The sequence below is a fragment of the Mobula hypostoma genome, chromosome 12 (genome assembly GCF_963921235.1).
Source record: "Mobula hypostoma chromosome 12, sMobHyp1.1, whole genome shotgun sequence".
NCBI classification, from domain to species: Eukaryota; Metazoa; Chordata; class Chondrichthyes; order Myliobatiformes; family Myliobatidae; genus Mobula; species Mobula hypostoma.
This window is the reverse complement of record NC_086108.1, coordinates 43,656,251-43,671,323: the sequence shown is the minus strand read 5'-3', so window position 1 is coordinate 43,671,323 and position 15,073 is coordinate 43,656,251.

Below are 15,073 nucleotides of genomic sequence, written 5' to 3'. Positions count from 1 at the left end.
CTGGCATAGGAAAATTAAAGAATTTCTTTTGGTAGTTACAGGAGATAGATTGAAACTGTTGCTGCTTTATTCCAGTCTTTGGACACTTGTGTTTCACTTTCATCCATGGGTTAATGTATTTAATCTTGGTTGACTATTATTGTGCATTCATCTGCTTGCTTGTGTTGGCTCACCATGGGGATGTGCAGTGATTTCAAGTGGCTTTTAGAGCTCTATTTTTTTTACTACTCCTTTGTCTCTAATGTCCTCCTCCCCCATAATCCTTTCTGATATGAGTGCTCTTCCAGACCTGGCCTTGTGATTGTTCCTCAGTGTAATCACTCCATTATCACTGCCCATATATTCATCTGCTGTGTTCCTAAATTATGTAATTCTGCTCCTGTGACTACTCACCTTTCTAATTTTCCTCAGTCGACCGAACTTTGTTCATCTGCCATAATTCCTGCTAATCAAAGTTTCTAGTGCTACTACATTGACGGGAGGCGGGTGGTTCTGAGCTGGAGAAAGTCAGGGATAAAACAGCAGTGAGCGAGAACAAGCCAGGGCCATAACTGAGGGAGGGAATAGAATACTTAATTAAATTGCATTTGATTTAATGTGGAAGGTGGACGAACTCAGAGCATGGATTGTCTCTGAGGACTAGGATGTTACAGCCATAACAGAAGCATGGCTGAGAGAAGAGCAGGACTGACAGCTTAGTGTTTTCCAGGATACAGATACTGTGGACTTGACAAAGGCACCAGGTAAGCGAGGAGAGGGTACAGCCTTTGTGAAAATGCAGAACATAACAGCAGACCTTAGAGGTGACATTATTTGGGGATTGTCATTTAGCTAGAGCTTAGAATCAAGAAGGGGAGGGTCACTCTATAGTGGGGCTGTGTTATATAATAGAGGAAACTTGAGGAACAAGTTTGCAGTGAATTTGCTCCTAGTTGTAAGAATAATAAGGTTGTTTTAACTGGAGATTTTAATCTCCCCAGAGTGGTAAGAGCATGGATGAAATGGAATTTGTGAAATGTGTCGAGGAAAAGATTCCTGAGCCAGTATATAGAGGGCCCTGTTCAGGAGGGTGCAATACTGAACCTCCTCTTGGGGAACAGAGCAATGGCAGTCAGAGAGCACTTTGGCTCGAGTGACCATTTCATTTAGCTAATTATAGATACAGTGCAGCGACAGGTCTTTCTGGCCCAGCGAACCCAATTACACCCACGTGATTAACCTGTACGTCTGTGGACTGTGAGAGGAAACTCAATTGTCTGGAGGAAAGCCACATGGTCACAAGGAGAATGTGCAAACTCCGTACAGATGGCTGTGGGATTGAATCCGGGTTGCTGGTGCTGTAATTGTGTTACACTAACCGTTAATGTTACTGTGCCATCCGTAAGTTTTACATCATTCTAGTAGTTTTAAGATGTGATGGAAAAAGACGGGACAAGGATAAGTAGACTGGAGCAGGGCTGATTTTGGGAGAATTAGGGAAAGATCAAACAAGGGTTGACTGTGTGAGCCTATTTGAAGGGAAAGGAAGGAATGGCAATTAGGAAGCTTTTTAAGAGTCTGATATCGAGAGTCCAAGAGCAGCATAGTTTTCTTGGGGTGAGAGGTAAACCTGGCAAGTTTAGGGAAACTTAGCTGGCAAGGGATATTGAGGCTCTGCTTAAGAAAAAGAAGAAAGCATTTATTGGGTTTAGGAAGTCTAGGACGACTGAATTTTTCTGTGACTATACAAAGATTAAGACTTCTTAAGAGGGTAATCAGGAAGGTATGAGATGATCTAGCAGGTAAGATTAGGGGAACATCCCAAGTGGTTCTACTAATATACAGTTGCAAGAAAAAGTTTGTGAACCGTTTACAATTACCTGGTTTTCTTCTTTAATTCCTCTTGAAATGTGGTCTGATCTTCATCACAATAATAGACAAACACAATCTGCCTAAACTAATAACGTACAAACTCCTCATCAGTACTGAGTACACCATTTAAATAACCACAGTCTAGGTTCAAAAAAGTGTGTGAACCTCTGGGGTAATGCCTTCTACAAAAGCTATTTGGAGTCAGGTGTTCCTATCAATGAGATGAGATTGGAAGTGTGGGTTGTAGAAGTGCCCTGCCCTATTTAAAAAAAAGACACGCATAGTCAGGTAATTGTTAAAGCCTACTCTTCTCAAGAAAGATCTATTTATGTGCACCACACCTTGATCAAAACAACTTTCAGTGGACTTTAGAAGAAAAATTGTAGAGATGTATGAAGCTGGAAAAGGCTACAAAAACATTTCTAAAGACCTGAGTGTTCATTGGTCTACAGTAAGAGAAATTGTCTACAAATGGAGGAGTGGGCATTCTGCAAAGATCAGTAATTCAATAGTTCCATTTAATATCAGAGAAATGAATGCAATATACATCCTGAAATTCTCGTTCTTCACAGGCATCACGAAAACAGAAGAGTCCCCCAAAGGATATGTGACAAGTAAGAATGATAGAACCCCCAAAACCCCCTACTCACTCCCTGCCATGCACAACCAGCAGCAAAGCAACAATCCTCCACCACCCCACCCACCTGCGCAAAAAAAAGCATCAGCACTCTCCACCCCCAAGTACACAATAGCAAAGCCTCCAATAAAGGCCATAATCTGCAGTACAACAAAAACTAATTGTTCACCTGAAAATTCAATATAGCACAGGCTCCCTCTCTTCCTAATAAAGGGAAAAAGAAGTTTCCACTTTCACAGTGAGGAGGGAGACATAACAAAACAACTCGCTGATTTGCAATGATAAAGTCTGTTGCATCGCTTTTTTATTCCGAGAATCGGCAACAAACTCTCCTCCGAGAGAGAGAGAGAGAGATATTCACAAATATAGAGCCTCCAACAGCTAATCCGCTATTCCTGATGTTCTATTTTCTCCCGCAACACACTTCAGTTGGCGGCACTGGTATAGAATCAGCCCATCCACAGGGACACGAAACCTCGGAACCCCGAAACTGTGTTCGTCTTCTGGGCTGCATCCTTGGGATTTCAAAAAGTGGCCAGTTGTGAGCCCCCAGCCCCGGGTCCCACCACGGCAAAGAACTGAAGTTTGAGTGTGAACTGAACTCCAGGTCAGGGTCTTCAACAGAACCCCGCCCACCCTGAAAAAGAAATAGAATCGAAGGTGGAAGTTAAGCTGTTTGCGCAGATGCTGAAGGAGGTGAAAAAGAACCCAAGGGTAACAGCAAAGGACCTGCAGAAATCTCTAGAACTTGCTGAAGTCTCTGTTCATGTGTCCACTGTAAGAAAAGCACTGAACAAGAATGGTGTTCGTGGAAGGATACGCCGGAGGAAACAAAAAAATCGTTGTTTCACGTTTCAGGTTTGCAAAAGACCGCCTGGATGTTCCACAATGCTTCTGGGACAGTGTTCTGTGGACAGAAAAGGCAAAAGCTGAACTTTTTAGAAGAAACTTTTGGAGGAAAAGGGCACTACACACCAACATCAAAACCTCATCCCAATTGTGAAGCATGGTGGAAGGAGGATCATGCTTTGGGGCTGCTTTGCTGCCTCAGGGCCTGGACAGCTTGCAATCATTGAGGGAACAATGATTTTCTGAGTAATTAATATAGAAAACTAGATAGTTGCAAATAGTTCACTAACCTTTTCCTGCAACTGTATCTAAGAGTAAAGGGGTGGTTAGGGAGAAACTAGGTCCCCTTAGAGATCAACGGTGCTCAGTTTTTTAAAGAGAAATTCATGCTTGCTAAAGGGATAAGGGAAAGAAATTGGAATGTTTTGGAGAAAATTAGGTTGGAAAAATAACTGGGCCTGACTCAATGCATCCTTAGAGTTTGTTGGAGGGTAGAGAAGAACTTGCAGAAGCCCTTGTAGAAATAATTGATTCACCATTATCCACTTGTATGTACAGGAATGTAAGAAGCTGTAGAGAATAATGGGCTTTTCCCAGTACATCATGGGCACATCCCACCCTACCACTAGTATCTAAAGGAGGCACTGCCTCAATAAGGCAACATCTGGCATCAAAGATCCCAATATCTGGGCCATAATTGGGCAGGAGGTACAGAAGCCTGAAGTCCCACACCTTCAGGATGAAGAACAGCTATCTCCCTTCAACCATTCAGTTGTTGAACCATGATGGACTTGGCTGTGTCTGTTGGCATCTGCAACCTCTTGCAGTCATCTGTTTTGGAATTGTTGTTCCAGGCCATTATGCAACCAGTTTGTACTTTGTAATGGTGCATCTGTAAAAGTTCATTAGAGCATTTGGTGACGTCAAATTTTAAACTTCAATGAAAGTAGAGGCGCTGAAACATCTTTAATGCATCTACACTTTATTAGGACCTTCTGTGCTGGATGAAGTGGATGAAGTGTTCATAGTCTTCTGCTGTAGCCCATCTTTTTCAAGGTTTGACATATTATGCATTCAGAGATGCTCTACTCTACACCACTGTTGTAACACATGATTATTTGAGTTACTTTTGCCTTCCTGTCATCTTGAACCAGTCTGGCCATTCTTCTGACCTCTCTGATTAACAAGTCATTTTCGCCCACAGAACTACTGCTCACTTAATAATTTTTGTTTTTCACACCATTCTCTGTAAACTCTAGAGACTGTTGTGCATGAAAATCTCAGGACATTAACTGTTTCTGAGATACTCAAGCCATCCAGTCTGACACTAACGACCATTCCACAGTCAAAGTCACTTAGATCACATTTCTTCCACGTGTTTGGTCTGAACCACTGTTCGCTCTAGGATGCATGGCCACGCAGTAACTGATAATGCTCTCATGCTCATACCTCTTGTTGCTGTGCCGATGGAATTTTATATAATGTTAAAGTAATTTTAAAATTATACTAATAGAATGTTGAAATTTGTTTCATTCATTCTATAACTAATTATGTATTAATGAATATATGCATAAATTTTCTAATTAGAAATGTACCATATCCTTTACTTTGAAACATTTTAGAGCTTCAACGTATTTCCATGTTAGTGTTTCAAGTCACAACACTGTTACAAATGCTAACAATAAACAGAACGTAAGTTGGTAGCTCATTGTTAATGAACTGCTGGCCCACTGAACACAAACGCCATCTAGTCAAAGCATTTACCTTTGCCATTGTGCCTGTCAGTTGTTTTGACTGCCTATCATCGTTCACGTGTGTTGCTAGTTGTGGTTTGTGTTTGTCTGATGCGAATATTATAGAGAAACATGCTTGTGTAGGAGTGTTGTTATTCTCCATTTGTACATGTATTGAGCTCATCTAGAAGTGATGTGTCATTGACACTAATGCCATTCATTTTCATTTGTAAGATGTGATGGCACCCAAGCCAGAAGTATTGAGTGTCTATCTGCGTCTCCAGTTTAGTCTGGGTTGTCTTTTCACGCTCACAATGGCTTTCCAGAGATTGTACCAGGACATTGTATAATCCTGAATTGGATGTCCTAAACATTAGATTGCCTGTCCTAAACAGCACATAACTGCCTTTGAACAAATTATGAGTCTCCTGGTTCACCCAGGGGTTCTGATTGGGTTAAGACTCGATGTCTTTGAGGGTACACACTTGTTCGCACAGCTGCTTATGTAATCAGTGACAAATGTGGCATATTCATTTACGTCCATTTTGAACATGGCCCTGTCCACTAATTCAAAGCAATCCTATATTCACACTTCTGCCTCCCTTGACCAGCCTTTCACTGTACACTCCATTGGAGCTGTGTTCTTTTCTCTCTGCCTGTACACAGGAAGAAGCAAAGCTGGGTGATTGAATGTACCAAAGTGCAGAAGAGGGACAGAGCAGAAAATATTCCTGATGGTGGTCTAGCAGTGACTGAGTGTGATCGGTCCTCTCGTGTTGAAGATGACACATTGCTTCTTATTAGGCAGACGTTTCTTAAAGCCTGTCCATTTTAAGTCCCTAGTGATGATGATGAAGGCACTGGGCTATGCCGATTTCATGGTTGTTGATCATGGTGCTCATTTCCTTATTGACATCTGCCTGAGACAGGACGTAGAATTCAGCCAGGATGTTGGCAGAAAACTAACTCAGTAGATAGAACATTTGGCACTTCACTAACAGATTTTCTAGGTAGGGGATCAGAAATGAGACACGTCCATTACATTCAAGTAGTATGATGAGTTTATTATGAAACAAACATCATCACTTCTTCCTTTTCTGGATGCTGCCATCCGGTCCGTACAGCGAACTGAAAAACCCTAGGATCAGTCTGCAAAGCCGGGCCATATCTTGTGGTGATATCTCTGGGGAGCTCAGTGATGTGTCTAAAGTATTTGAGTACAGGTTGACCACCACAAACCTGGAACAACTGGGACCTGTGCAGTGCCAGATTAGTGATTTTGTTGAATCACAGATGGTTAATATAAGGCAATTTCATCCACACTGTTGACCTGCTCGGAAGTTAAATTTTCATCAGAAACTAACTTGTCGAACACATCAACAAACCCAGCAGCTGCTTTCTTGTCTACTGCCAGTTTTTCACCACACAATGCAGGAAATTTTATGCCATGACACTGCTTGAAATGCTGAAGCCACCCTTCACTGTAATCACATTTGTAATCCGGTCCTAATTCTTCATGAAATAATTTTGCTTGTTCCTTCACCATCTCTCCTGACAGTTCTACACCTTTGCTGATGCGTACTTAAACCACTTTATGAGAACCTTATCTCGTCGTGAACATCTCCTGCCTTTCATTGTTTTCCTTATGCATGCCTGGTGCTTTTGATTCGCTGTCGGTAAAGAAAAAGAGCAACTTTTCTTATTTAAACGCAAACAACAGGAATTCTGCAGATGCTGGGAATTCAAGCAACATACATCAAAGTTGCTGGTGAACGCAGCAGGCCAAGCAGCATCTGTAGGAAGAGGCGCAGTCGACGTTTCAGGCCGAGACCCTTTGTCCTGACGCACTTCCTTTATTCAATGAAAACATGACTTGGGCTAGATGAGGTCAGATTATAAAAATAAATGTTAAATAACACAGAGGAACAATTTGCTGCTTTTGAAGACCGTGCCAACAGCTAATAGCACGGCCAAAACAGTGATGACGGATTGGCGTGGCAACACAGGAAAATGGAAATTAGGCTGGCGAAAACTATGACCAAACTGTTAGTGGAACGGAATGACCGATTGCCAGATTCAGGGTGGGTGACCTGCACTAGGGAAGTAGGGGCTAACAATTACTGTACTGAAAACAGATTCAGCTGGATGCTTATGGTACAAGTCAGTGTCGTGACATGATGATTTATCAAACTCTGAGAATTTTTAAAAAAGCTGCAGATATTGGGAATCTGAAATACAAACTGCTAGAAAGATTCAGCATTAATTACTTCTCTATAGTTGATGCCTGACAGGCTGAGTATTTCCAGCATTTTCAGTTTTCATATTGGGGAGCACGATGAAGTAGCCGAGGATGGAGTTACAATGCTCATGAGGTCAGTAATTCAGTAGGATAAGAAATATCACCGCAGGTATTCTCAGTGTAGGCAGATGATATATAAGAAAATCTGGTCTCAGATCTGAATGTACGTCGAAAAATACTTATCATTCAGTTGCCTGAGTCTGGAAGCAGTAAGTGTTGAAAATATTGGAGTGGATAAATGCCCTACCCTGACTAAATCTGTCCCAGGATACTAATGGAAATAAGGGAGAAGATAACGAGGTTCTTGGTAGCTGTGGGTGGGAAACCAAAAGACTGGAGGATTGCTATTGTTGCCTTACTAAGAAAGGGTTGCAGGGTTAAGCCTGGACACAATAGTGTGGGAGAGATCATATCTAAAATTTGATCATCTTTTTAGGAAATGACTGGAATAATTAATAAAAGTGGTGCAGTAGACACTGTTTCCCTGAATTTCTGTAAAGCTTTTGGGACAGACAAAAATTGTAGGTTGGTTCAGAAAATGATGGCATAATGCAGCTGTAGTTTTCAGGCTTTTCCACGTGGACCTTTCTGAATTTGGTTAACATTAGCTATCTTCCAGTTTTCTAGTTCCTCTGCTGTGGCTGATAAAGATACTGAAGTCTCAGCCAATGAAAGCAAGCATTGGATCCAAAATTGGCTTGCTTGGTGATGGAAGGCAAAGGGCAATGATGAATGGGTTCTTTTTCTGACTGGAAATCTGTATCAAATGGTGTGTACTGTGGGACATTTTTATTGTTATAAATTACTTTTTCATCTTTCAACATGAACGTGCGACCAATGCCCAATCAGCACACTGTGGTCTGATTAGTAAGTTTTCAGGCAACACAGAACATTGTAGATAGCAAAAAAGGTGGTTCCAATGTTACAACAAGACATAAATTAAAATTGGATTTAATCAAAATAAGTGTGAGGAAATGCAAATTAGGAAGTGAAATTCTCATTAGACATGTAGAGTAAATGGAAGGCACCTTTTGAGCATTGACATACAAAGGCATCTTGAGTGTACGTCAGTAGCTGATTGAAAGTAGTGACACAGGTAGGGTGGTGAAAAGGGTATTTGGTATGTTTGCCTTCATAGTCTGACGTACTGAATATAGGAGCTGCAATGCTATGTTACAGCTGTAGAAAGCATTGGTTAGATTGCATTGGGAGTATTGTGTACATTTATGGTTACAACATGACAGTAATTAAAAGTAGCTTTAAAGTGCAGAAGTGCTTCACTAGGATGTTGTCTAGAATGAAGACCTGTGATTACAAGGAGAGATAGGATAGGCTGGATTTATTCCCGTTGAAGCCTAGGAGGCTGAGAGTGACCTTAGGAGCTTGAGGAGATTTGGTTTGTCAAATAAAACATTTAAACTTCTACAAATGTACCGTGGAGAGCATTCTGACTGGTTGCATCACCGCCTGGTATGGGGGCCGGGGCAACTGCACAAGATAGAAATAAGTTGCAGAAGCTTGTTAAATTAGTCAGATTTATTGTGGGTACCAGTCTAAGTAGTATCCAATACATCTTCTTAGCAAGGCGGTATTCATCATTAAGGAGCCCCACCACCCAGAACATGCCCACTTCATGTTGCTACCATTGGGCAGGAAGTACAGAAGCCTGAAGGCACACACTCAGCAATTCCCCTCTGACATCCGATTCCTAAATGGACAATGAAGTCATGAACACTACTTCATCCTTCACTACTTTTGTTTTAACTTAACAATTTAATAGACATGTATATACTTAATGTAACTCAGTTTTTTCTCTTTTTTTTAGATTATGAAGCCAGGCAGTCCTCTTTTATTGTCATTTAGTAATGCATGCATTAAGAAATGATACAATATTTCCTCCAGTGTGATATCACAAAACACAGGACAGACCAAGATTGAAAAAACTGACAAAACCACATTATTATAACATATAGTTACAACAGTGCAACAATACCATAACTTGATGAAGAAGTTCATGAGCACAGTAAAAAGTTCAAAGTCTCTCAAATGTCCCATATCTCACGCAGACGGGAGAAGGAAGAAAAACTCTCCCTGCCATGCCCGACCACAATCCATCTGAGTCATCCTAAAACTTCGAGCCTCCGAATCAGCTCTCCGACACCGAGTACTGAGCGCCATCTCTGTCCGAACGATTCGACCTCAATCTTGGTCGCCAAACAGCAGGCAAAGCTAGGGATTTTGAGGCCTTCCCTCCGGAAGATTCCCGACCGCGCAGTAACGACAGCAGCAAACGAGCGTTTCAGAAATTTTTCCAGATGTTCCTCTGTGCTTTCACGTCCACCTCCATCAAAATAAGAATTGTCCATGGCCCCTATTTAACGGATACAATATCATTTTTCACCGGAGGGCTGCGCACGTGCGGCGCGCTGCTCTCTCTCCTCCTGCCGAATTTATCATGTATTTCGTTGTTCTGCTGCAGTAAACAAATTTCATGACATATGCAGGTGGTATTAAATCTGATTCTGATTTAGAACATTATGAGAGGCATAGACAGAGTAGATAGTCCTTATCCCAGGGCAAGAGAGTAGAGATCTAGAGGGCAGAATTTTAAGGTGAGAGGGGAGAAGTTTAAAGGGGATCTGAGGGTAAGTTTTTCCACACAGAACAGGCTGCTGCAATATTACAATGTTAAAAAAAGGCATTTGAACAGGTGTTTGGAAGAAAAAAGGTAAAGGGATATAAAGCTAATGCAGACAAATGGGATTAGTGTAGACATCATGGCCAACATGGCTGGGGTGAGTTGAAAGGGCCTGTATCTCTGCTGTATGATTCTAAAAATTGAGGTCAGTGATTAGAGCACAATGAGTAGAGACACAACATCCTTCACTTCACTACATATACATTTATTATTTGCTTAAATTCAGTGAGTGAAGTAGAAAATTGCATGACTTTGAATCGCGAGCTGGACATCGGTTGTTGCTGAGCAGGGGTTTGTCGAAGAATTAAGATCATTAATAAATTTGCTCATCTTGCAACATCAACACAAGAAGCCAGTGCCTGATTAGGACACCAAGGTCAGTGGTATTAGAGAATGAGTGTGAACTACACAGTGGAGATCAGAAATCTACCTAGACAAGTAGATACTATGAGGTGGAGTTGTAGCAGGTGAGCAAACAGTACAAGGGAGGTCAGATTTGCCTGTACAGGTATTTACAGTAAGGCAGCAGCAGTAATTCAGCAAACCTTTGAGAAATATATATGGTTACGATCAGAGGCAGCAACCTGGACTGATCATAAACCAAGATAAATATTAATTCCCCTTGTTATACTGAGGTTCTAAGGGAGCCATCTCCGCCAACTCCCATTCCATCTCTCCTTAAGACTGTAATGATGATTTGTATCCTCTGCACCCACTCCAGCAATCACATCCTTTCTATATCAGGACTATATAATTCAAATATAGCCTAACCCGGTTGTAATATGATGTCCCAGTTCTCAAAATCAAGTTTAATATCACCGGCATATGTCGTGAAATTTGTTGTCTTTGCGACAGCAGTATAATGCAATACATGATAGATAAAAAAAACTCAATTGCAGTAAGTATATTACATCGATAATTTAGTGCAAAAATAGAAATAAAAAAGTAGTGAAGTAGTGTTCATGGGTTCAATGTCCATTCAGAAATCAGATGGCAGAGGGGAAGAAGCTGTTCCTGAATCGCTGTTTGTGTGCTTTCAGGCTTCTGTACCTCCTTCCTGATGAGAACAAGACATGCCCTGGGTGATGTGGGTCCTTAATGATGGACACCGCCTTTTTGAGGGATCGCTCCTTGAAGATGTCTTGGATACAATGGAGGCTAATGCCCATGATGGAGCTGACTAACTTTACAACTCTCTGCAGCTTAGGGACTGGTGTGTGTTCCCTCATCTTACCCTTTCTGAAGGCCACAATCAGTTCTTGTTTTCTTTGTCAAGGCCAATGAAGGCAGGCAGCCCACATGCCTTAGTCAACGGTTTACCCAACTGTGCTACCATTTTAAGGGACTTACTGACTTGCTCCCCAGTATTATTGTTATCAAAAGCCTCTTGGGTCCTGTCGCTCTGAGTTTGTCCTAACCTCGTTTGCCTTTCTAAAATGTATCACCTCATGTCTATCAGGATTATATTCTATTTGGCATTGCTCTGCCAGCTTTCCAACTGATCTATAGAGGAACTCATCAGGACATGCAACACCCATTGAAAAAAAATAAACATTTGACATTTCAGGCTGAGACCCCTCCCCCACCAAACTGTTGACTGTTTATTACTTTCCGTAAATGCTGCCTGACCCATTGAGTTCCTCCAGCATTTTTTACTCTGGATATCCAGCATTTGCAAATTCTCTTGGGTACAAATTGGAGAAGTCCACTAGAGGGAAGCATTGTACCGAAGGGTTACAATGAAGAAGCGGCAAGTTCCAAGGAGCAGCACAAACTTCCATAGAAGGCTCTGAAACTTGAACTTTTGGACCGTCTTATGAGTTTGAACTGGCCACCTATGAAGAAAGAACAGAAACCGGATTGAATTATGGCAGATCCATTTAACAAATAGACCTAACCAAACATAAAATAGACATGCAGTCATCCTGCTGTCCACAAACTTACCCTGAGCATTTGAAGTGACATACTCTGAGAAGTACTAGTAAGGAAAACTTTTACTGTGAATAGCATGCCTGGGTCCTGGTGTAAAGCCACAGGGGATCTCCAGTGAAAACATTTCATGAAGCAGAACCCTGGAATTGCCGACATCAAAGTCTGCAAGACCTCTTTTACCTAACACCTGCAAATTCCTAGTCTTAAGCACATCTGTCTTAAATATCTGAAGGTTTAGAACTTGTATAGAAAGTATGAATATTTCAATACTAGAAATAAAAGCAGCAGTGCTTTTGAGAAACCCAGGACAGAATTTAAACAAAATGTTCCATCTCATCAACTCACTAGTTACTCGTGTAAATTAGATTTGACTCATTGCAAAGTGTAAAACTTAGCAGGGACAATGAGTTGTCAGAGAGGTGCCATACAGTCACCAACTTGGATTTGCCAAGGGATCTTCACAGGTGTTGGCAACACAGAGGGTTAGATGTTGATCTGCCTGAGTGATGAGCCATGAGGGCAACTCTTACCTCCTGAATAGTTTCAGGTCTCTCTTCCTCTGGTGAAAGTGGCAGATTCTGCAGTAGTAGCTGCTTCAACCTCGCTGAGTGAATGAGTGAGAATGAATTGACTCAAAGAGACTAGAAGAGTCCAACTGTGCTAACAGAAATCAACAACAGATTTTAAACCTCTATTGTATTTTCTCACATCCATGGAATCACCAGTAAGATGCAAGAAAAAAAATCCCAATTCTTTACAGCGGAATGCCGCTTCACTGAAATTCTGAAACATGCAGATCTCCCACGGCCAAAAACAGACAGCTAGAATAATTTATAACCACCATTAAGTTATGTAATATCACAGAGTCCTTCCCAAGATTCACAAACTAGACTGATTACTCCCATCTGCCCTTGCCTTGCCTTTCCTTTATTCCATGCCCCCATCTTCATCTCCAATCAGATTCCATTATCTTCAGCCCTTTGTCTCTTTCACTTAGCACCTTCCCATATCTGGTACGATTCCCACTTTCTCCTCCTCCTTTTCCAACCCTTCTCTCTATGTTTGTATACTGGTCACCTCCCCCTATCTTTCAGTCCAGATGACAGGTCCCAACCTGAAGTGTTTCCATACCAGGCCGTGATGCAACCAATTAATATACTCTCCACCACACATCTATAGAAAGTTTGTCAGAGTTTTAGGTGACATGCTAAATCTTCGCAGGTCAGTGAGGTCAGCTGAGAAGATCATCGGGGTCTCTCTTCCCACCATTACAGACATTTACACCACACGCTGCATCTGTAAATCAAACAGCATTATGAAGGATCCCACACACCCCTCATACAAACTCTTCTCCCTCCTGCCATCTGGCAAAAGGCACCGAAGTATTCAGGCTCTCACGACCAGACTATGTAACAGTTTCTTCCCCCAAGCCATCAGACTCCTCAATACCCAGAGCCTGGACTGACACCAACCTACTGCCCCCTACTGTGCCTATTGTCTTGTTTATTATTTATTGTAATGCCTGTACTGTTTTGTGCACTTTATGTAGTCCTGGGTAGGTCTGTAGTCTAGTGTAGTTTTGTGTTGTTTTACGTAGTTCACTGTAGTTTTTGTATTGTTCATGTAGCACCATGGTCCTGAAACACATTGCCTCATTTTTACTGTGTACTGTACCAGCAGTTATGGTCAAAATGACAATAAAAAGTGACTTGACTTGACTTCTAAGGAAGTAAACATGCTTCTAAGGTGCTAATGTGCTTTCTTCATAATTGCACTTACCTGCTGGGCCCAGGACAGATCTTCTGAGATGATAACGCCAAGGAATTTAAAGTTGCTGACCCTTTCCACTTCTGATTCCCCGATAAGGACTGTCTCATAGAACTTCCAGTTTCCTTCTCCTAAAGACAATAATCATCACTTTGTTATTGCTGACATTGAGTGAGAGGTTGTTGCTGTGGTACCACTCAGCCAGATTTTCAGTCTCCCTCCTACATGCTAATTTGTCACCACCTTAGACTCGGCCAACGACAGAGGTGGTGCGAGCAAATTTAAATGCGGCATTGGAGCTGTGTTTAGTGTTACGTACCCCGTAACTGGGTTGCCAAACCAGCAGAAATGGATCACCCAGTTGGAGTCTGGATTACTAGAACTAAGAAAGTTTTATTAAAGAAACAAGCAACACAGTACTCTAATCAAAAGGATAATAAATGCAGCAGTTCAGCAATGATAAACACACATGTACACAGAATTAAGATAACAGGATTAATCAAGCTCTATCGTTGTCTAGGGGTAAATGACCAGTTTCAAAGTGACGCAAAGTTCAGTTCAATTTAGTTCAGTTCAGTTCGCAGTAATCGCTGCCGTGGGAGGTGGACAGTGTGGGGGGAAGGAGAGAGAGAGCAAAACGAATGAATATTCAAAACCGCTTCCACACAGACCTTCGCAGTCAGCTTTCGGGCGAGTCCTTTGTGATGTCATCTGAGGTAACCGACCGTGACCCCTCCGTTTCCAGATACGATCGTTTCTCTGCGGTGAACCCAGCACCCAGGCAAGGGTGGACACACACCAGGTTCCCGCCGATCGTGCCTTTCCACCCTGTGCGTTTATGGCCCGGTACTTCCCACCGACTTGTGAGAGACGCATCGCTTCCAGGGTCTTGTTACCTCGGGTGTCATGTGTGTCCTGCCTTAGCGAACCTGTCCCTTTTTATCCCCCTGCTGGGTTATCGCCTGTCCATCACTTCAACAGTTCAGGATTCAAAGGGGGAGCCGCTCTTGACAGCTCCCTCCTTCTGTTACTCTCTCTCCCATCCCTTCATTTCACATCTCCAAATGCTGCTCCATTGTTTCCCTTATCCCTCTTTCTCCTGAAGACAGGTGGCAGACCAACTGCTGAGCACACAGGACAGCTAACATCTTAATCTATGTGTATTCTTGTCACACTTCCCCCCTTTAAGGATTTTTACTGGGGGGTAAAAATTACAAACATGAATACATTATTTGATACACACAAATATACATCTTTATCAGCTATTTGGCTAATACAGCGAATTTGAAGTTGTCAACACCTGACAG